General features: G+C 35.9%; 1 protein-coding gene across 3 annotated transcripts in view; it reads right to left on the bottom strand.

Annotated features, from left to right (window-relative positions):
- The window catches only part of BCAR3 (BCAR3 adaptor protein, NSP family member), a 112370-nt gene that overhangs the window by 78978 nt on the left and 8182 nt on the right, over nt 1–25210 (bottom strand). The window contains exon 1 of one of the 3 annotated variants that reach the window (XM_033000915.2): nt 5852–5866. The exons of the other annotated variants lie outside the window; for them this stretch is intronic. The gene's annotated coding sequence lies outside the window, so the exon portion shown is untranslated. Of the gene's footprint in view, nt 1–5851; nt 5867–25210 lie in introns of those variants that run through there. 3 annotated transcript variants of the gene reach the window in all.

Raw genomic sequence — 25210 nt, 5'->3', positions numbered from 1 at the left:
TAGTTTTGTGCTGTTAAGTCTTTTTTGACACATCCATAGATTTTTCCCTACTGTTTCTTCTTTCCTCTTACACAATATCCCAGAACTATCAAAATATTCTGCTGCTGATGTTGGCTTATAATACTCCAGACACAAGCTAAGTGATATGTAGTTACAGATTCTTAATTCACAGCTGTGATTTCATCAAATTAGCTTCACTGTAATTTTTTCAGAGCCGTTACGTGTGTATTACAAAGACACCAAGGCTGAGTATCTCCAAATCACTGTGTAGATACAGTAAGTATTCCATGCCCAACAATTCATCCTCCGTTTTCAGTCTCCCTTGGGGTCTCAGGCTGTAATATGTCAAGGAGAAAGCAATATATCATGGTGTAATCCTGTCCCCTCCAAAATTCCTCAGGTGAGTCAGCAGTGACAGCAATTTCATCTCATCTGGAAAGTAATTTCTCTTACTGTGCCTCTCCTACTTTGGTAAAATTTACTTGTACTGTACTTCCAAATTAAGACTAGCCTCCTGCTCTAACACAACCATTTACCAGGAAAAAATGATTTATTGGACATGTGCATGAGTTTTCTTAAGGATTTTAATCATTCGAACTTGCCATGCCTTCCTAACTAGCTCTCTTGCATCAAGGGCCCATCAGTTTTGTTTTCAGATGTACTCAGACTTGCTTTCATTTTCAGATGCACCTTTATTTTCCTCTGGCATCAGGGAAATCAACAAAGTCTCTAAATTACAGCCTCAATAAACCCGACCTTCCCATACAACATTCTGTACACCTCAGGTCCTGTATTGTGGCACTAATAACACTGACCAAAGGTCTGCTCTCTTTGCTGATCACATCTTAACTATTCATGCTTAAGCAAGCAATTCAGATACGTATTTCTTGAATGTTCTATGGCAATGCACGTTTGAATGGCAGAAAGTTTCTGCCATTGGAGTGTCAGTTTCTGAAGGCAGTAGAATGAAAAACTAGAAAAGCTGGAAGTGATCATCATGTTTGTGATGCCATCCCTCAGAGATTTTACCAGCTTAATACAAAAGAACTTCCTTTTGCAGCCCGGGCCATAATTCTATTTCTCCTCTTCCTTCTTTAAACAATTTGCCAAGTGTAAAGCATGTTCAGTACAGTTTAAGATGGTAAATCTGTGTATTTTGGAAAAATCTCAGAAGCTGACTGTTCTGTAAAAGCAATACTAAATGTAGAGTGGGAGAGTCAAAAGACGCCAGTCAATGACCCAAAGCTTTTTTCATCTCTATGGCAGTGATAACATCTCAGTAAGAAAAGTAACCACCTTCTCCAGAATTTGTTAATACAGTAATGGTAAACTGCCATAATTTCTTCGATATTGTTCTAGCCTACTGCCTTAAATAATTTTTTTCTAGTTAAGAATTAAGCATGGTTCTTCTAGTCTAATAACACTATAGGGTGGTAATGTGTTGATCAAAACCAGTATATTATAAAACCATCCCCATCTTTTCTGCTAGCCAAAAGGGAAAGGCATCTGTAAGACAGGGCAAGAGACAGAAGCAGCAGAAATACCTGAAAAGCAATCCATCAGCAGAATCAAAGCATCAGACACTGATCAAATACTGTCACTGCACACTCGACTGTCCAGAAAAAGCACTTCTTGGGCCAAGGACTGTGGCTGAAAGGACTGAGAAACTAAAGAAACTCCTTCTCCCTACTGTGTCAGTCCTCTTGTATTCACAGAAACAGAGCCTGGTACATTGCATATAAACTGGATGACATAAAAGATAAGCTACCACTTTATTTTTCTTCAGATAGGAACAATATGCAAACCCTTAAAGTTCTTGTTAACTCTGCAAGAAAAGGAATAATGGGCAACAAATACCCCTCATGTAATAATTACTACAATCAGATTCCATCTCTAGACTTCCATCAAAAAACATCTTAAAAGGGAAGAATTACCTACATCAGAAAATGTCATAGATGAGTATGTGACCTCTGTAAAAAATACATACAAAGGGGATCAAGGGTGGAGAGGGAAAAAGAAAGCATAAGAATACAATGTAAAAAAAGGTTAATTTTCTTACAACAGTGATAGTTTAACAAAATAAAACCAAGAAAAGTGATCAAAGTAGTACTTCTGATAAATTCCTGTTGTAACACGTAGAAATAAGATAAGAAAGAAGATAAGAAATAAGGAAAATAATGGAAAAAAAATGCAGATGATCCAATTATTTTACTTAAGACAACATAAAGATATGCAATTTAAGTTCAGAAAACCTGTGGCCTAGTAAAGTGAAGTAAATACTTATTTCTCTTGGAAACTAATTACATCCATACAGTCTGAACCTAAATTATTAATGTCTTCTGCATTTTATGAAACAGATGTGACATAAAATTATTCTCTGTAACATGCAAGCATGCACAGTTAAAACACTAGTAAAAGAGCCAAGGTGCTATCACAGTACTGGAAAAGGAGAAAATATGAGGTCAAGCTATTTCCATAAGGCAGTATGTGAATGCAGTGGAACAGCCAACTGAATAGATCTCTGAAAAAATTTGGAAACATACATATCGGGGGTGAAGCGGGAAAGGGGAGTGGGGGTGGCGGGGAGGGAGCATGAGCAGGCATTCAGTAAGCTTGACCACAAAAAGAACATAAGGAATGTACTTAGTTGACTCCTTTCTAGTGTTGGTCATACTACAGAAAGGAAAAGACATGCAGTCTTACAATTAAAATATCTAGTTGTCAAAAAGCATAGGTAATAGTAATTAGCAATTTCTAAAATATCAGTCAAACCATGTATCTGATGTACTTACTTTCTTAATTATTATACTGTGCTGGGAGAGATTAACTGAACAGAAGAAAGAAAACTAAAAGGACAGATTACTGAACATTAACCTTCAATGCAAATGTTATCGGCTAGAACTAGCAAGGTGTTATCTACAGTTAGCTTTATTATAAAAATATAATTTTTTCATAAATAGTATCACACAGCTGAATTTACCATCATTAGATTTATACTTTTTTACAGTGTGTTATTTTGATTGGTGGTCATTTTTACTGAAACACAGAAGAAAACATGGACAATTTCTCCTTTAGATAACCAATTTAAAATGGATTCAAAGACTGACATTCCTTTGTAATGAGTCACATTGCCTATTTAAAATAAATGCATTTGTACATATGGAGAATGCAAACAAATACTCACTGAAGTTTTAAGTAATCTGAGGTAAATTGATAGAGTCAAAGCAACTGGTATCCTAAATATTACCTGCCTAAATAAATAAATTAGACAACTCCAAAGGCATTATGCATTTGCACAGAGCACACCATGCTGCAGGCAGTGTACAGTAATGGCTGACAAACTGTTAAACTACTGTGAAGTTGTACATCACATTCTCAAAAAATTTAGAAATCTATCTGCATTTTAAATTTTGCCTTCGTCTGTGCTGTAGAGGCAAATAAAGATTTTTTTTTTTATTTTTTATTTTTTTTTTACTTCGGCAGATAAATCAAAAAACTTCAGTAATAACATATGTTTTAGATCAAACCAAAACAAATTGTCCAAGGTCTCTGGCTAACTGATATTAATTTTTTATTTGTGTTTAATCCTATTTCTCCTTTTTTTTCTTCTACCCAGACCTTATTAAAATTCATTGAATTTAGACTCTGGAATACAGCAAAATCTCATAAACTAGCATAAACTGGTATTTACTTGTACTGTCCACATAGAATACGGAAATTTGTTGTCCACAGACATGGAAATATATTGTCTGTGACAAATGTGCACTTAATATATTGTAAAAGAAGAATTTTCATATAGTTCTAGCAAGCATTTAGCTACCGTGCTTTCAAGAAATGTGAATAGAAGCCATCAAAATGAATAGAGAAAAAATGTATTCGTATTCCAATAGATTGTCTAAACACTGCTTTGCTTTTCTCTGTCAAATTCATTTGACTACATCCATTAGTCTTCAGTTGCTTTCAGCTGTGGTTGCATGTCTGGTGGCAGCATTGCTGAAGCCAGTTTATGTAGCTACCATTTACTACTAGCTTCCAGCTCAAGGTGCTTGTTTCTCCCTTGCACTGATTTCTTTGCAGTGCCAGCACTAGCATTTGCTTGACCATTCAGTGAAGGGGATCAGAGACTTGATCTGTCAAAGAGAGGGACCCAAAGAAAGGGGTTGTTATTTCAAGTCAAATCAGCTCTCTTATTTCCTTCACTGTACGGCCACAGAAAAACTTGTGCTGGCACAAAACAAGCAACGATGAGAAACTGGTCAAACAACAAAAGTGTGAATCCGAGACATTACATATCTCGAATTCTGCTGCAGGTTATGGATTCCTTTGCCATCCAGATCACAGCCTGCATGCAAACATACAGCCTTTTAATCCATCTTGGACTGTGAAATAAAGCAAACAAGGCACAGACTTTCTTATTTCTGCCAACTGTGTTGTGGAAACAATTACAGCAGAGGGATGGGGAAGACAATTGGGGAGTGGAAGCACTGTAAGTCACTGTAGCTGTCTGATTCAGTGCAAAAATCAAGGGCCTTAGACAAGAAAAATAGTAAAACTGCACAGAAAACTTCAGTTCTGGTTTGTGATAAGTAATCTGTTTTCTTTAGCTCTAGAACAATCTGAAAGTCTTTTAAACACACCAAATTCATACGTGTCCTAAGCAGTCCCCTTCTCTTAATTGAAGGACAGGCTTGATTAGGGTCTCTGTCTCTTTATCCCACAGGAATCTATGCAGAAGCTGTATTGCTAAAAAACTACCAAAACACACATTTTACTAGAATCATATTTCATGATTTGATGAAGAGATGAGTACTGGAAACAGTATGAGAAACAAACTAAAACTTGTTTTGTTGCAAGTGTACCCACTGTCTTGCAACACCTGAGTGGCAAACAGATCAAAGGAAGCACTTAAATCCAAGCAGTAACTGCTTTACATTGAATTTAAACTGTAAACACAAGTATGTGCCATTATAACTTCTAACACAGCATATTTTAAATCATAATCAGTATTTGCAACATGTTAAACAAAAAAACAACATAAAATCCTGACTGCATACATGAGATTTAACTTTTTCCCCTCTTGCCTCTTTCTTGGACTTTCTAGACATCCTGGCATTTAATTTCAAGCTTTTCCCTTAACTGTGGCTATTTAAACATAACTTGAGAATTTCAGAGTTTCAGATTATCACAGGATTCTATGGAAAACATGAAATTAAAAATAAATTGTGATCTCTAGCAAATTGATTCAATTTTTGCCCTAAATACAAATGACAAACATAAGTTTGCTTGTAAGATATCACAAGCTGCAAGTTTCCTTTCATGTTTATATTGATATCAATTAGCAGTAAGTACAACAAGCCAGTCAGATATAGGTGAATTTTATTGATACTTCATATTGTAACTATAAGCAATTGCATTTTCCATCAAATGAATTAAATAATTAAAGCACAAGTCTGATACTCTGATACTGTTACAGCATAAGTATATGATGACAACTCCTCCTAGTGGAAGCACATCTGACAGCAAAATTCAGAAAAATACAGATTTCCTAGGTATAATACCAGGCTTTTGCTGGTATCAGCTAGCTCTGCATATTTTCTACCCTCTTTACTGATTTAAACTAGATTCATCCAACTTTTCAGTACTATAGAAATACATCTATGGGCTTTTAAAGGAAGATGAAAATCACTTCACTTTAAAGTTTGCTGTTATAATGCCATAACACGGTTTATTTATACACATAAATGAGAATCAGGTTTCAAATAAATTTAAAGCAATCTTTTACTGCAGGACTATGTCTCAGCACTATCTTGTAAAACTTTGGGTGAGACAGATGTGATGTAAAGTAACTTACATGTATCATGAACAATGAAGCTCTGCTGATGTACTGGTTCTGGGAGCGCAGCCCGCACAGCCCTCTGGCTCCTTTTTGTTTCCTCTTTCACTCACACTTTACATCAACTGTGCCAGGAATTATTTCCATGTGAATGAATCCCCTACATTTATCTGAATAGACTACTCTGTTCAACTAATTCCATCTCCAAGGGCTCAAACTGTCACAGACATTACACATGCTGTTTGGCCTGAACCTAGAGGAGTGGTTTTTACAATAATAGCTCAGCAGACAGAGTTAGTAGGAATATGCAGTATCACACAATGTACTGAGCAGACTACCAATACTCTCATTCATTTATTTTAATCTCTGATTTGCTTCATGTCTCCTTGTTCAAATCATTGTTTTAAGCTATCATAATAAAAATATTTTTGGTAAAATTTTGAAAAATTGTTGTGAAAAACTTAAGGATACTGAATTATTTGAAAAGAAATCATTAGCATAACTATTGTTGCCAGGCTAGGCACTCAAGTGACACTTCTAACCTGGATTTTTTGGTCAGTTCAACATCTAGCAAATCTATTACAGTCTACAGAGAAACAAACAAAATATTACTCAATTTATATATGCTGTTCTGGCTAAAGTTTACGTCTACAAAATACCAATTGAGACTTAAATACATACTGACTCAGCAACTCAGTAACCACACAGCAGATTGTCATTCACACCTAATTAAAGAGTGTGCCTTAACACCTACTCAAACTATAGTGTCAGAATAATTCAGTTATATGGAATATATCTATTTGGTTTTCTCCTTGTGATACGGTTCTGTTTTCCAGACATTTCACAAATACCACAAACACTGAGTTACTTCATCCTTATGTCAGACTTCAAACCAGGTATTTTCAGGTGGTAGGTAGCTAATATTTATCACCAGTAGCTTACAAGAAACAAATAAGACAGTAGCTCATCGCTATTTATGCACTGCATATGGAAGGCACAGACGAACTACCCTTCATCTACCATCCATAAAGGAAGTGCAACTTCCTCCATAATCTCAACATATTTTTAATTATTAAGCAGAAGATCTAAACCAGAAGAAGCAGTTTTTCATACAGTCTTATTCAATGGGAACATACTGTCACAGATGTTCTGGGTAGCAAAAGTATAAATGAGTTTAAAAGACAGTATGTACAGAGAAAAAAAACCAACAAAATCAAAAACTATTTAAAACAAAGACACAGAAACAACTAAAATCTCTGAAAATCCTTACACGATTAACTGCCAATAGCTCTGGTAATATCCTGGGGTTACAAGTATCCCTGTATACTTACTTTCTTACAACACTTTTATAGGCATAACCTTGTCCTATGAAGAGACTGATACACTTTTGGTCTGATTTCATGCAGATGTTCTTGCATTTCACTTGGAGTGCAGATCTGGCACACACCTGCTCTACTAGTGCAAATTAGTTCAAAGAATTTTGGAAGTGTCACTTTGCTCTTGCAGACTTTAACAAGACTTGATCTAGCATATTGTCAATTCCCTAACTCTATGCCCAGATTAGTTATTGTCCATCCTCCCACAACTGGCCTGAAGTTAACATGAATAGTGTACTGTGTATACTTATTGACTGACAGAAATGGTAAATGTTCATGCTTGATGCAGGTCAGATTTGCCTTGCCAGGTGATCTGAGAGCAATCAAGAGATTAAGTATTAACAAATCTAGCATCTCACCAGAAAAGACAAGTACAAATCTTCAAATTCATTCAGTACACATAATTTAGCAGATATTTTGAAGACTAGGGCTAATTGTAACAGTAATTCTGTGACACAGACTCTAGGCAAACAAATAAATAGAACTAAGATCATCAAGCACTTTAACAGAAAGTGTTGATCACTACAGCCTAGTCAGTCTTTCCTCTTTCTGTATGTTTGTGTGGTCTTTTGTAGCCAGATGGGACTTCATTCTACCTGCACCTGAAGCCAATCACAAGCAGCATAAGCATTAGTACAATGCTGAACTTAAGCCAGTGTGCACTGTTGAAAAGACTCTACAGCTGCTTCTCAGCTTGAACAGCCAGAGCCTATAATGTACTGAACAGTAACAGACTGTAAATGCATATGCCATATAATCAGAAATCTGGTTAAAGCTAGCATGCTAAGCTCTCAGTGGGGAGAGAGGATCAAGAAAAAATGAAATTAGTTATGATTGCAATTTTGCTACAGACTAATCCAATTTAAAACATTCTAGTCCTGCTCCTTGCAATTCCTTAGCCATATCAACCCAGAAGTTACTTACCTTCATTGCACCAAATTTACTGTTTGTGTGATCAAACTCTAAACTGGACATGTGAAATGGTCCTCTTCTACAAAAGAGAACAACTGGCCCCCCCCGCAGAGTGTGCATTTATAAAAAATGTGCAGATTCAAGACCACTCAAATAAAGAGCCTGTCTCAAGTTCTTTAACTACTAGTCACTATTGCAATAGGTTTCTGAAATGTTTTATCATAGAATAGATTTGCCTTCACCTCTTTTGCCCTTCAGAATGGGAAGGAAATAGTAAACCTGCAATATTTTTTTAAATAATGCTGCTCATACAGAACTCCTGAATCAGGCCCCATAATTTTTTGTTTAATAACAATATGCTTTTTATTTGCCTTCTAGTGCTTGAACCTTTATGGTAAATTTAGGTCTTTCTTTCAAATTGTTCTACAAATAATATAACTTTTTTAAAAAGGCTGAGATATTCACAGGACAAATTAACCCTAGGAATTGAGTGCTAATCAACCAAATTAGACTCCTGATTGGAATCAAACTGGCAGCAGGCAGCACTAATAAAAACAAAACAGAACTCAGGTGTGTGTTTCCTAAATTACGACAAATGGACAAACACATGCTCTCTGCATCATTACACCCTTACGTTGCAATATAACAAAAGGAAGTACTGTACTGGCACTCTTTACATATGCCAGAGCTAAATCAACATTTTTAGCTTAAGGCACTGAATAAAGGTGGTATGAGCAAACCCACCTGATTTTGTATTGAAATGGATTAGAACAAAAGTCTCAGTTTATCTGAATTTTGTTTTTCCTTTTCTGCCACAGTTTAGTAGTCTTTGGCCTCGCTACTCTGCAACCTACTTTTGCTCTCACACACATGTATTACTGCTTGGCTGCCCTAGACTTCTGCACTGTGTAGTTAACAACTGGAAGAGACTGAGAGGGAGGAGTGAGAAGCAAACTGCAAAACCATGCCTGGTACATTTCCCTAGCCATTTATCCACTCATTTTTGTTGACTTTTATTTTACAATTTCAAGCACAATCCCTAATGTAAACTACTATTTATTGAAATAATGGATTAAGAGGAAAAGCTACTAGACAAAATACTTCATATTGATTACTTGGATTATAACTGTTATAGTTATGAACTGAATCTGATAAAACTAACAAACAGGATCCCGGTGACAAAATACACTTAATGATAAGATCTAAGAGAACAAGAAAAACACATTCATGATAAGCCATGGTGCTTTCATTTACCACAAAATGCTTATTTTGTAACTTTTTACAGTAAATTACTTTGAAATAAAAATATTTCTTCCTTATAAAGCAAAGCTAACTAATATAATCACAAATCGTATTTTGTTAGAAAAAAATCCTGGTATTATTACTAAAGCAAGTGAATGGCAAAAACAACTACTGCTTAAGATGCCTGGTTACCTAGCAAAGATAATGGAGTGATAAGAACTGTTTACGTGTTTAGAGCAGAACATAACACACTAGCTGCTACCTCCAAATATACTTCATAAAGCTGCATAATAAGCAATAACAGAAATAACTCTGAATCAAAAAATAATTTAGTTGTAAATTCAACCCCCTCAGAAAGCAAAAGAACTTGCTGATTTGTTTTTTTAATCAACTTATAATTACACAGGAAAAGGAATGCATTTCTTAAAGATGATCAGTAATCATAAAATCATTTCTGTTGGAAAAGACCTTTAAGATTATCAAGTCCAAATAAGCAGATTTATTAAAATAAACTATTGTATTCAGTGACAATGATCTATAGACCACTCTGCACAAAGTACGAACAAGTGTAATTTTAACCTAAATTCTATTTTAATTTTAGATTGATGTTCTCCTCTCTCTTCTAAACTGAATGTTCTTGCTTACATAATATTTAGGGTTAGAACTCACAAGACTAGGTAACTTGCAATGAAACAGATATCAATAAAAAAAAATAATTCTGAGTATCATGAAAACTTGTGCTAGAAATGGCAACCGTTCAGAAGCTGCTTTACAGGGAGCTCAGCCATAAAGGGCAGTATGGGTCATAATCTCATCAACTTTTTTAGTAAATCAATCTGCCCTTAAGAGTCAGACAGATCCTTTACTGACTAAATTATAGCATCTAATTGTATGTGCAAAAAGCAGTATCTTATTTTCTACTAGATCCTAGAACCCAAAGAGCTAACTAGCTGAAATGTTAAGATACTTAGGTTCTAGAAAACATTGGTGGTGAGTCAGGAATTTCTTTCAGTCATCTGAGTTTACCCACAAAAATCCTACCAGTAGTGTTTTGTGACACAGAGCAAGTCTGATAAACAAAGAACTATTTCCTTTACCTTTGAAGATATGGTAAAGGTAGTGTCAGGATTCCTAGAGCCAGATAAAAACACCACAGGTAGATAACACAAAATGCTGAGCCAGTCTAAACTTGCGATGCCAATTCAAATTTGTTCAAAGTATTTTTGATTAATTTTGTGGTAGAAAACTTCATGCTTTACCAAGTCTGTCTACACAACAGTTTTACTGGTCTTTCTGCAGATAGCCAAAAGGATTTATTTCCAGTCCCTGTTCCCCTCCTACTCCTTGATGCAGTGCTACTGCATTCAAACCATGAACCACCTTTAAACAAAGGCTAGATTCTATTAATTTCTCAGTCATCACTACTGAGCTTTCCTTACCTGCTGACTTCTGTATGTGGCATTCCTCATAACAAGCTTCCATCAACGCTGTGGTGTGCACTGAGCCTCTTCATCAGAAGGCTCTCCAGCCTTGCCTCACCATATTATGTAGCCATCTGCTGCAATAACACAGCACCAGCTCAGAGACAGGACAATCCATACTGCTGCCCTATAGGACAGCATCAAGTAGAACTTCAGTTCTCAGGAGTGACTTAGAGGAACTCAGCTGCAATTCAGAGCAAAGCTTATTGCTTCAGCCAAGCCCTGAATTTACACCAACATCTGAACACCTGTTGAGTGACACAAGTGTATCTTTAATTGCATTAAAATCCCAACACACTGCAGGTGAAACACTGGGCTTCTACCTGAAGTATTGCTTTGCCTTTGATTGTGCCATGTCTATAATTTTGCAATTACCAGATAAACTGCTCATCACAAATTTTATGCTGTACGCAGTACAACCTCAAATGAGTGCTTCAGTGCTTTTGAGCACTGAAGTTTATCTCATCAAACTTTTCCTCTGGTATCTCTCTGAAGCTTTAGTATTCTCATTGGAAGAGTAAAAGGTGGCAGGAACAGCTCATTTACAACTCTGTGCAGTAGTAACAGCAGCTCTCTTTTGATATATTTTCCTTCATTTATACTCCATCTAGTTCAAAGATATTCTAAGTGTTTACAATACAATAGTAAATCTGCATGCAAATGTAACAGAGACCTGTACATCGGCAGTCATACTCCACAAAATGAAAGTAAACCAGAACCTAGCTCATCTCCTGTCCTGGAGGCCTTGTTAAATAGACAGTCTTTCAAAATGAGCATATTTAGGCTGTGGGGGAGGGTCTGTTCTCTGTTGGAACAAGAGGGTAAGCAAGTTTCAAGACTGACAGCATTGTATTATAAAGCCTGAAGTTTATTAGCACACAAGTATGCATGTTAATCTTAAAAGTCACACTAACATTAGCTGATACATCCACAAATCTGATGAAAGTAGTACACCGGTCTGTAACACAGTAGTCGTTCTAAGTGTGTAGTTGTGAAAGGACTATTAAAGTCTCACAAGTATATTAAACTACAATATAAATAAATATCTCCGTAAGATACTTAACATTATAAGGAAATTTTCTGCTCTCAGTTCTAATGACATGGCTGGGCATGGGTGTACATACAGACCTTTGCACAGAAAGACAGTGAACACCAGTCAAGAACGCTGCACTTGAGGATTTCTGCTTCCTAACTGTAAGGAAAATCACTCTGAAAGCTCTTCTTCCCTTCACTGAAATGTTAGAGATTATTGATGGTTCCCAGACTTCACGGACAGAGTAATGTGAGAAGTTTCCTAAGCTGTTTTTGCTAATTCTGATATTTTTAAATTTTATTGCACTGAAGTCATCCTCTCTCTCTAGGTATACCTAAACAACTCTGGTTTATCCCTCTCCTCAAACCATCTTGTCCTTTTACTTTTCACTTTCCCCCTTACAAATTCATAGACTCCTCCACTTCTAGAGAATTCTTTCTAAAAGTATTTTCAAAAAGTAGGAAATAAACTCCATATTAATAAGAAAGGGACAGAGAGAAAAATGTGAGATGCAGTAGAGGAAGAAAAGCAGAAGCTACAACCAGCCAGATGAAAAGACATCAACAAAATTTTAAGCTGAAGTTAGTAAAGAGAATAGAGAACTAGAATCTAGCACAGACCGAAACAAAGATCTGAAACCCTTCAGTAAAGCATGAATAGAGAAAAAACTGACACACCAGAATAACTAGAATTTTCCTTGTGTTTTTCTTTTCTCTTTCTTTCCCCCACCATTACATAAGCAATAGTGTAGTTTTATTAGCGGAAGAGCCTGTAAACATGCTAATTGCTCTAGAAGTAGATCAACACTTTGCTAGATAATAGGTTTCCATTTTTTTTAAATAAACATTTTTTCTCCTCATTGTTAAAAAAATCCCATAATTTAATTACATCTGGTATGCCATCTTTTGTCTGAATCCCTGTAAAGTGATGCCTTCTGCAAGGCAGTAGTTTTATTAGCTTTATTTTGTCAGGTCTTAAGAGAAAGTTAACAGCAGAGGTGTGGGACTTTTTAACAAATCATTAATATTCTGAATAGTGATGTAAGGTAAGAAAGAGACATGGAAGTAACTGCTGAAATACAACTGAGGTTCAGACAAGCAAATGGATCATAGGTTTAAAAGTAACAGATCAGTCTAAAACATATCAACCCACTACTTGACAATGAAATTTAGGGTTAAAAATCTCCCCATTTTTCATCTTTTAACTGTGTAATGAAACATCAGTTTCTGTCACTTTTTCCTGGTTATATTACGTCCACTGTGTCACAAAGCTTCCAATGGATTTTTACCACTTAGCATTTTCCAGAATGACGAGCTATTCCATTTTACAATGGCTTTAAGTAAATGGCTTAAGGTCCTTTGCCAATGCAATAAAGAAGCAGCAAGCTCAGAAAAAAGCTCAATCCATAAGCGGATTTTGAGTTTTGTTAGTTGTTTAGAGATAACAGTAAAACGATCAGACTTGATTTCTAAAGAAGAAATCACAAATATATCAGTCCATAACACTGCTAAAAGACAGGCAACAGAGATGCCAGTGGGAATTAGGGATTCTAGAGTAGGGATCGCTATTTCTAAAAATAATTTTGGTAGTTAGTATCTAAATATTTATTATTCAAAAGTTCAAAATCCTAAATGTGTCTCATGCTGGAGAAAAAAGGTACTGCTACAAAGACCAACAGAGAAGATATCTGATAGAATGGAACATTCAGTTACCATTTTAGAGAACTGATGCAGTTATTCCATGACCACTGTTACAGCCCTGCTTACAAGTTGACTGTCAGGCTTTCCACACATTCTTCTGTGCCAACTTTGTTGATGCTCCTTAACTCTTCTTCTTAGATTGAGACAATTACCTCAACTGTCAGTCAGTGATGTAAGGTATAGAGATGCCCCAGCCAGTTCATATATTCCATAGAATCATAGTGATATTCTGGGGAACTTTAATGAAAAAAAAAATCCAAACTTTATGGAAAGTAATAGTAGGTTTTCTTTAAAGTTACTAACAACAATTTACTCTAATAACATCAATTAATAAGGTTACCAACTATACAGATTATAGCCTTGCCATTTATTGGATAATTAATTCAATGAAAATAATTTTTAAAATAATTTATCCTGTTCTCCCAAAAACTACATCTAAAAACTACATTCTGTCAGAACAGGGTTATATTATTTTATTAGAAAGCTATCCAGACCTAACAAATTAATAAAGACAAGGCAATTCTTGACATAATCCAGTTAAAGATAATTGCACAAAAGATCATTCTTTACTACAAAAAATGTCTCATGTATTTCCACTAAAGAATGTTTGAGTTTGTTCCTTAGTCCATTACCAAAATATGCACCAGATTAGATTTTTACCCATATTTCTGGATCTGCAAAATGAACTTCACATACAAATCATTATACTTGTACTGTAGATACACAGTTTAAATCAGAACCTATGTGCAATTTCAACAGTCACACTGAAATTAGCCCCTTTTGGGTCTACTGATAAATGAAAATGAATAATTTTACAGGAAAGCCTTTTAATAATTCTGCATAAACTCTTATCAATGTTTCTTATATGCAGTGAACAAAAAAGTCATGATATATTCCAATGAAATTCCTATTTCCTTGATTTGGAAATCCAGACAGTTATATTTGATAACAGTATTTTTCTTCTTAAATGGTATCTGCTTGCATACAAAGTGAGTCCTTTTTTAAAAAAAGAAAAATAACCTACAAAAACCCCACCCCCCAGAAACAAAACAAAACAACCCACAACTCTTTTCAGTCTACTATACTTTTTGTATCAGTATTATGATAATCGATCAGATAGCCCTAACTTCAACAGTTTGAGACAAGGACAATACAAAGAGAGACCAACCAAACTGAAAAAAGGACAGTGTATGGAGGAATTGAAATTAAATTATTAAAAAATACGTATCTTTTTTCTCATTCTAAATTACAAAATTTATGATGATGGAGAGCTTCAAAAGCACAACCATACAATATTCAGTACATGTTAGCTATTGTTCAAAACCACTCAACTTTTGCTGACTCTCCAAAACTACCACTATGTTCTATAGTTGAAAAAATATTCATGCAAGAGGGAGCTGCTATAGCAAGCCCAATGATGAGGAGATTAGAATTGAAAGTGAGAGCACTGGATGTTCTTTTCTGGCAAGATAGTTCAAATCCCAACTGAGACAGCCAGATAAATAAGCCAGAGGGCTTTCATTCATCCTCCAGCAAACAACACACCACAAAAGATCCATACATTATGCCAGAAAAATACTCAGCAAGAATGAAAAGCCTTGAAAATAGAAATTCTTGACTCATAGTCTAGTTGAAGGTCACTGCTCTAACACTGCGAAGTTCACTTGGATTTGCATTTCATATATTGATATGTAAAGGAATTTCTCAGTTGTTTATGAACTTTTATTTCCTGCAAATGATCCAATGATGGAGACAAATACTAATCTTTTTGATTTCACAGCTTGGTGGAAGGGGACTAAAAGAAGCGCTTCACATTACTGAAGGAGCTCCTGAGAATATATAGACAAACATTTTTCTAATTTCTGTTAAATTAAAAAATAAAGTGTATAAAGGAAAGCAGTCATATTTAAAGTTTCCAGTTTCCACACCAGAACTTCCCTATAAATTAATAAGCCTACATCCAACTTGCTAGTTCAGATCCTGCTTAATAGCTTCAGAAAATCCCGTTAGCTAGTTAAACACGGTAAACTGATGTTTACTGATTTGCTAACCCTATCTTTATTTTAAAATAAACCTATGCTACATTGATTTTTTTTAATTCCATGATGCTTGAATCAAATGAGATTAGACACAGTTAAAGCAGCACTAATCTTATGACACTAATTCAATGACACTAATCCAACAAATAAAGTGACAGGCCTTTAATTAAAAATATACAGAAAAGACTCCAACAGCGACTAGATTATTTTCCTGTCTTTCAGAAATCCTTTTATATGAGAAAAAGAGTTCTTAGCCTGGCATCTAGTTATAATTCCAATCATACAATCCACTGCAAAGGATTATGCAATCCTTGCACAATTTGGATATGTAATTTACTGCATGAACCAATAATGCACTTAGATACATATCCTCAGTGCAGCAAGTCAGGTAGATAAGTGTTTCAACATTGATACTGGTGATTGCAATCAGCTGCTGGGGCAGAAAAAAAATATGGCCATGAAATTAATGGTTGCTTCCAGGAATTTTAGCTTTAGCAGTATATTATTTGAACTCAGTTTATTGCTGAGTGTGACCAAAGAGAAAGCCACAATGAAGCATTTGCTTCTTTATGAGCACTTGATCAAATCCACATGCACACAGAGGACATTCACTGATCCGGTCTACCTTATGATTGCAAACTGCTGAACAATTTTCCTTGACTCTGATCTGACAAATACTGTCAGAGAGTATTCTTTAGGCAGACAGATGTATTTTCCCCTAGCTGGTTGATGAACTAAAACCAACTTTAGAAATACACTGCAGTTCTTCAGCATTAGGGACTATATGGTATGGTATTCTTTATCTTTTGAACATAAAAACTAGAAATATACGTCATTCAGTCTGAATACATTATAATCCAGGGAACAAAGGCACAAGATCTCATTGCTTCAAGTCAAATTTCTAAACTCATAAAATGCAAGTGCCTCTAGCAACTGTACGTCCATTTTGGTTCCCCTTGTGTTGAAGCACGCTAGCTGCACAACTTTTGAGGAAATGAGCTGGAAGAGAGGAACACGGGTGGATCCTAAAAGCTTCAATTCAGACAAAAATATCACATAAATAAAGGAACTGTAAAATTACTCACACCGTGAGGTCTCACCTAAGAATGATTAACGTATTTCAGAGTTATTACTGACTTCTTCCTCTGCTAAGAGCATGGCATATAGAAATAGAAAGCACAGCTTCTGACCCCTGCATATAGAGCTAAAGCCAGAACAAGCAAGACAAGTACATGACATATATTGCTGCTTTAGCTAAGTGAAGTTTATTTGCATATTTGAAAACCTTTCTTTGATAGTGCCAGCCACTAGTGAGAGGAACGTGTTGCTGTCATTATACGGAAATCTCGAACCAGGCGCATTATGGTATTATAGTATCATGGTGGTGAACATGCAAACAATAAAATGCTCAGAGAAATCAAAACAGCAATGTTTAGAAAAGGTGTATTATGTATATAACACTATTTTAATGGGAACTTGTGGATATCATACTGCATTTCAGCACCCTCTGGTGTTGATTGGTGCCCAGAGTTAAAATGCTGAGAAAAAATCCACTCTGTAGCATTACTAACTGTGGAGATAATCCTGATGTAACTAAAGAACAATATCCTATTATTCTAAAGCACAAAATTGGTGCTCCAAAAATAAGAAATATACAGAAGCACTAGAACCCAATCCATGTAACAATAGCAAGAAACTTTTGTCTGAATATCTGAGAAAATCCTTGTATTTTTGATACAAAGATTTACTACTTAAATACCTCTTTGCTTAAAGTGAGAGATCATTAAAAGATTCTTTGGTTTTGGTTATGTATTTGCTAAAAATAAGGCCATTATTACTGCAACATTAAAATGAAAACTTCTTTAGTATGGCTTACTGTATCATCCCTTACAAAGAAGTTGATGCCTCTGCCATGACTGCAACATTTTTCTAAGAGTAGAAACAAGTACAATCATGTGAAATGAGCTCTAAGCACTACTGCTGTAAAAGTGGGAAAGCAGACAGTACACTGACTGGGTTTTACAGCTGCTGTTTTCATAAGCCTTTTAAACCATACTCCAAAAGTATTAGATCACAGACATTTACATGCAAACTTGTCTACATTGCATGTTTCAAATATTTTCAATCCCCCTGTGTCTTTCTCAAAACAATCATTGCATCTTTTAGTTTGATAGTAAAGTTGACATAAAACTACCAATTACAAAACAAAAATGTATTCAACATATTCCTGTATTTTTCCTCAAGATTCTCCCTTATCTTTTCAAAGGCAGCTGAAAAGATATGTTAAAATAAGATTATTTTCATCTTCCAAATAATTGATTGATAAATTGCCAAAAAATATATAAACCCAATTCAGATGTCTGAAAAAAATAAAATTGCCCTGAACGTTATACAACATGAGAAGATTCCCTGTATTACTTGCAAATAGTTAACCCACCATTTTTATGAAAAATGTAGACCTCGTAAAATCTTATTATAAACATTTCTCTCTCAAAATATTACATTATTACAAAGAAAATTTTTATCTTATTCTTTGTGGATTTGAGGATACCCCTTACAATTATATAACCACATTTCTTTTAATTCTAAGTTTTAAAAACCAGTACTAGCATACTGAGGAATAACTGCCACAATTAAGATTCAAGATTAAGATCTTTCAAAATTTTAAACCCACAAAGTTGGTTTGGAAACATCTGCTAGCACACCTAATTATTTGTTATTAACCATTGAGCACTGTTCATAATCATAAGACAGTACTGATCAATAAATATACATACAACAGTTCTTACCATACAAGGAGGTTTTTGTGGTCTATTATGTACTCTTAAAATGCAAAAGCTTCTTTGCAAAAGACACACCTTGAGAAGTCCTATGCCCAATCAGCAGTTGGACCTGCCTAGGAGACAGCAATGAATCACAGTGACGATAACAGCAGTGAGGGTTTGGTTTGTTGTTTTTTTTTCCATAAATCAAGGAAAAGCTTTATAGTGTGTTGAGTGAACTTTTTCACACCTTATTTCTAATTTATTATTACTTTTCTACTAGGTGAAAAATTTGCCAGTCATCTGCTAATGAACCATTATGAAATACGGAAGTTCCTGCTTTCAGCTGAGAGTTTCAGGCTATTCCTTAAAAAAATATTTTTTACAAAAAATTTCTTCAAAAAAAGGTTTACTTATGAACTGGAAGAAAAACACCAAAAAAGCCCCCCAAAAGCCCCCAAACAACAATAAAATTTACATGTTTACATCAATGTGAAACTATGCACAAGTTCAAAATACCCTCCACCATTCCAAAACTCAACAGATTAACAGGAGAGCTAAACTTATCTACTCCAGGTATCATACTGTATTTTATCACGTAGAATTATTATTCAATTAAGGAAGCCACTTAGGAGTTTCAGTTCAGATTATTCCCCACTCATCTTGGCTGTATATCTGTCCTGAAAACATTTATGCTCTCAAGACCTAGATGTATAATTGCATCACTTTGCAATTACTTATCCAAGTGATTTTTTGATTCCTAACCAGAAGACCACTGTACTGAAGAGTCAGTGATCCGCATACCAGGCGCAGGCCAGTGCTGCACAGCATGTACAGCTTGGCTGTCAGCCCTGGGCTGTGCTCCACATTTCCCTTGGCTTCAGGACAAACTGAGCCAGCTAGCTAGCTGTAACAGAGAAGCCTGCAGGCAGGTCCCCCTTGGTATTGGTGATTACATCACCCGTGTGTCCCTGTCTTCATCTGAAAATGCAGCAAACAGTTCTCAAAGTGAACTGACTTTCTGTTCGACAGTAGAAATGAGAATTAGAATTGTTTTAAGAAAATCCCGTAAGAGCTCAAAAGACCAAAATGTCCAATGACCTTTCCATGGACAGGATCTGCCTGGCATGCTGGGCTCCAATTTGAGAGGTGTTTGATACCACACAACTCAGCATCTGGAAGGGCATGAAATTATCAACACTATCCTTTTTCTTTACAGTGTTAGCTCCAATAAATGGTATTCTGAGCAATACTTTACAGTCTTAGTGTCTTCCTGACTGCGGCTATAACGAACCAGTATCTTCTGGTGCAAAACAACAGGTCACTAGATTGTTTTTAGGTATAGCCCCAAGGAAGAGAGGTATGATGTCAGGAATATTAAAATTGATGAGTTGAAAACTGATTTTATCATTTATGGAAATATATTAACGTTAAGCTACATATGGCTTGCAGGTATAAATTCCCCATGCCGGATGTACATCACACAAGCTCTACCAGCATAGAGATTACAAAACAGTATGAATTTCTGATTTTAGAAAGAAGCAAACTAGTACAGGCTGTCGGGGACTGATTTCATCATGTTCGACATGGATTAGCTTCACACTCATCCCAACCTCTCCTGCTGCACTACAGGAGTGAAGACCCTGAAAAAAACATCTCAAACCAACGCCAACTCCCTACCAAAGTTTTATTAGCAACATTAACATTACTCTCTTTCTGCACAGCCCAGGTCTTTATGTTTCTCCTCAGCCCCTTTCACTGTATTCTCCTATCTTCTAATGATTCCAAAGTACTCTGCCAGGTTCTGCTATTCCATTTTAACTCACTATGAATGTTACTTGTCCAGCCTGCCTAGAGATACAATTTCTCACAATTCCACCAAATGTCATTTCAGTCTTTTCTCATTCTGATTAGTAACATAAAACATACAACTTTCTCTAGTAGATATCTGTATTGCTGAGAAATATGATGCAAAGCTCTCAGTTAAAAAATGCAAGGTCCCTATGTAAATAATACCAGTTATATAACAATTAATATCAAATACAAAAATTAAGAGGCCATGTTCTCACTCTTGCACATACAATAGAATACCTTGTTGTCACAACACTAAGAAAAGCAAGCAATAATTTTGTAGTAAGCTTACTGAATAAAGGTTACCTGTATCAAAATCTGATTGAAATGTCCCTGCGTCTCTCATCTGGCTATAAATGTCTACCCAAATCTCCTTGTAATTTTAGGTGGAGGCTGTGATGGTGTTTGTTTCATCTACTTCAGACTATTTTTCTGAATTCCACACCCTACTGCTTGCAAACTTGAATATTTACAAAATTAACTACAGTCATGTATTGCAATAATAGTAATAATATTTGCATCATTTCCATGGAGGGTGATGGCAAAAAATAAGAGATCTTGTTGTCAGTGACTGCTATGATTTCCAGATATCATTGATTTTGGAAGCTGCTTGTTTTGCTTTGCTGCAGAAATGACTGGTACCTCTTTCTAATTCGAATAAACCAAGATAAACTACTATAAATGTATATCACAATTCTGAACACAGGAAATTAATTTTCTGGGCTGTTAGGTCAATACTTACTGCGTGTCAGCATTTTGGAAATAAAGTAAAGCCCCCTAAAAGAACAAAGGACATTACTTCAGTGCTAGAAATGAGGAAAATCTACTGCTGATTTGGAGTGGCAGAGCTAACTCTGCACATTCATCACAAAGATGCCTTTGTGTCTGCACAGAAGAGTCTTTGATGTGCAGCTTTTTGTTTCTTCATACTGTAACTTCTGCAGGGTGATAAGTTGCATTAACTTCAATGACTGGTTTTATGAGACAAAAATTAGAAGGAAGAATACGGAACAACGATTAAACAAGGATAAACTATGAAAATCACTTGCTAGTTCCATGTTCCTCCTCTATGGTTGTTAAAACAGAGCAAAAAATTTTACTGATAGATTATATAAGTGCAGAATCTGAGTTCAGTCTTTTGCTTTTAAGCTAACTGCTAAATTGCAACATGGCATTCACTTATATAATATCTAAATGACTTCCAAAACAAGTTTACTGTGTTTATAGATACAAAGCTTTTTTTTTTTTTTTTTTTTACTTTTGTCAGTATCGAAGCACCGATCAAACTACAATATTCTATACTATACCAGTACACAATGCAGCTGCCTATTTACATAGCCATTCCAACACAGATTCCTGAGAGTAAATTCTAATTTAATTGGAGTATAGGGAACTTTGTTGTTTTCACTCTTCTCAGATACATCTATCATCTTCAATATATGATAAATTAAGTCTTGCAACTGTAATACAAATCAGCCAGATTTCAAGTTGCCTAGTACAAGATGGTATATCTGGCTCAAATAATAAGCATAATATAGTGTAACCAGCAACAAATTTGGCAGATCTACAGCTCTAAAAATATTAGTCAAACTACTTTCTATAATCACCTTCATTATGTAATTTTCTAAACAGATAATAAGAATAAAAAGCATAGAGTAGAACTCTAAACAGGCAACTTGGAACTGACCTGCCCCTGCGAATAACCGGCAGATGTATTTGACCAAGTCACTTAACCATGAGTCAGTCTACCTACAGCTGGAATTCTGCAATCTATCTTGTTTTACAAAACCATTTTAAATCATTAAATTGAATTTTAGAAAGTTAAGAATTACTAAGAAATTTGCAATCAAAGTATACATTCCAGGTAACTGCTGTGCTATTTCTAATGTTCATAATCCCAATGACATTTTAGTTGTCATTGCAATTATGAACTGTGCACAAACTTCTTCGTGCACAAACAGCTGTGCACAAACTTTGGGTTCCTTCTGTTTGCATCCCATACTGCAAGCATGTATGTACGGGCACTTAAGACAGGCCCCCAGCTGTGCTGCATTCACAGAGGAAGAGTAATGTCCTCCCCCATCATAAGGACACCTCTTCACTGATCCCATATCATCACTTCTTTTTAGATTATAACCCTTCCCCAGGGTGTATTCTCTTCTATCCAAGCCTCTTCTGCTCACTGAAAGGACTGACGAGACACGTGGGCCCTTGTAACCTTCATCCTTAGCCCCAGAGCTTCACAGTCCCTCCTGATATGTCCTTGGTGCTGATGCAGAGGTACAGCAAAGGGCAAAAGTCTAAGGACCAGACAAGCCTTGACAGGCTCTCTGCAGTATCCTAGATTCAAGCCCCAGCACTTGGCAAACATCCCAAAACATCACATCAGGGTAGCAGATAGGTGCTTCTATTCCCTACAGATGGCAGGCTCCAATGCCTGTGAGCTGTTTTTCACTCTTCTTGTTCATGTTTGGTTCAGGCTCAGCAGGCTCCGATGCATTCCTCAATGGTCCTTGTTCATCCTCACCTCTTCCCACGGCACTGCACTTGTTCTGCAACTGCAGCCCTGCAGGCAGAGAAGGACCTTTCTCTTCTGTTGCCAGAAATAACAAGGCTCCAGACCTCTCCAACTTGGGACTGATTTCCTGTTGATCTGTTCTTTCTTCCCTGATGGTACGAGGCCTGCTCACCTCCTCTCACAGCTCCTTTTCCTCAGTCAGCTCCTTAGCCACAGCCCATCTCCCACAACGTTGCCACCTCACCCCCATGCCCAGGGACACTACACACCTGGACACTCCCTGAATGGTCCCTCTGAGTAACACTGTCAATTTTGGTATGGCTCTTAATAGGAATTATTCTATGTGAGAAAATTAATTCCTGTCATTTGGTCACTCAATGTCATATTTGCTTATGCTAGATCTCAAAAGCTGATGTCCTATGGTATGTGTCCTGTATGGGATCAAGGTACCAGGTAAAAGAATTTGGGAACCTACCAAATAACAGTGAGCACAACTACCTTGTTTATAATAATGCCATTGAAGGAATACAGAAGTTTCCAATTTTCCCAGCAAACCCAGATCCATTTTATCAGTATTCACTACCATGGAACAACTTCGGGGGTTTTGTTTGTTTGTTTGTTTGTTTTTAATACATCCCACATGGACCTAAGAGGATGGCCGAATGTTTGGGAGCAGAAATCTGTTTGATTTCACTCTTCTGTTGGGAGTTTTACACTTAATATATATACTCTTCAGTATGATAACAGCTGTTGTTACAGAATGTTTGATCACTGCACACCTTGTGGCTCTAGAAACTGAAGATGCGATAGAAAATCAACAAGATATGTTATTTTGTCATAAAAATACATATTCACATAACAAGATTTCATAATTAATTATTTTGGAAATAAAGAAAAAAAGGAAGGCATGACCTTTTCATATGAAGAGGTGCTTGTGTTCTTTATATTCAGGTCACGGCAACAACTAGAACTAAGCATTTGGCTGGCAGCCTTTAATTTAATTCTGTTAAAGTGAATTTCCTCGCATTTTCATCAGAGAGGAATTTACAGCAGACTGCAACCCGAACAGAATCAAAATCACAACTTCTCCATCTGCCTATTGTTACCAATAATCCACATAGCACATAATATTCTCTTTCAAAAACAAAAAAAAAACAACAACAAAAAAAAAAAAAAAAAAAAAAAAAAAAACAAAAAACAAACCCAAACCTGACATACAAAAATGTTATTTTTGAAAAACATGTATAATATAGTAAACACATTTTACCCGATATATGAAAATCTCTTCTAATCCATGGAGAAAATAGCTAGCAGTAATACAACTGTAAATTCTAAACAAGAATTTTTGACAGTGTTGTGGATAATAATTTATAAACTTTGAAAATTGTATTTCATAGTTAAGTCATATGGTGTACATCACTCACTTGTGAATCTGAAACCCTTTTGTTCCTATTTACTCTACTTCCAAAGTATCAAAAAGGTATACCGCTCCTTTTCCCTGAAGTATCACCCCGTCTTTACACTGACCTCAGACCCATTTCAGCTTCCTACCACTCATCAGATCCATATCTAGCCTATGTATAACCTCCAGGGTCTCTGTTTGCCTGTGACACAGGATTCAATCTACTCCTGTGCATCTCTGATCTACACTCTAGTATCAATTATATCAGAAAAGAAAATCTGAAGTCTTCTCTGACTGCTTATTATAAAAATAGTTTCAGATTTCTACCTGTATAAAAGAGAATGTTCATTTTCAGAAGTAAATCTGAAGTTTCTGTAACTCTAGTAAAATGGGATGGGCTTTGTTTCTCACTTGGCAGATAGCATGCAGGGACGCAAGAGGCCTAAGACAGTAGTGATGCCCCATTAGCCACATCCTCCAGTTCAAAGGAGCTGGAGTATCCACAGATAACGCTTTTGTAGTACAGGTGCTTCATCATCTTCCCTGTCCACTGTGTATGTGAAGCATGAGTTGCTGAGCATCTTCTCTGCACAATCGTGCCTGTGCAGGGTCAAGTGCTCTGTCATACTCCCTTCACACTTGCCAAGTGGAAGTAAAAGAGTGAGAAATATTAAGAATATCAGCATAGAGCTGGAAGGTTATGGGTACTGACTGAAGAGTTAGTCAATTCCATTGAAATATTATGGAGCTAAAGTTCTGCAGAACACCGAGTTGGATATCACTCTCACTTTAACTACAGGAAAATGTGAATGGCTTGCCAAGCCATGCTGCAATGCCAAGACAAATACAGGGTTAGAATTTGGGAATTCCTGGCACCTAGTCCATTACCTCATATTGCACACTGACTGTAGCTACAAAAATCAAATTCATAAACTGTGATACAGTTCCATTAAGTGAATATTCAAGTAGATAAAACAAATTTACAAATAAACCTTTACAATCCACATTTGTTGGTTCTAAAAATTCACAGCAGGATAATTTTGCTGAAAATATCCAGTACA

The sequence above is a fragment of the Tyto alba genome, unplaced genomic scaffold (genome assembly GCF_018691265.1).
Source record: "Tyto alba isolate M040663 unplaced genomic scaffold, T.alba_DEE_v4.0 Super-Scaffold_1000006, whole genome shotgun sequence".
In the NCBI taxonomy this organism is placed as follows: domain Eukaryota; kingdom Metazoa; phylum Chordata; class Aves; order Strigiformes; family Tytonidae; genus Tyto; species Tyto alba.
This window is presented reverse-complemented; position numbering and strand designations above follow the sequence as displayed.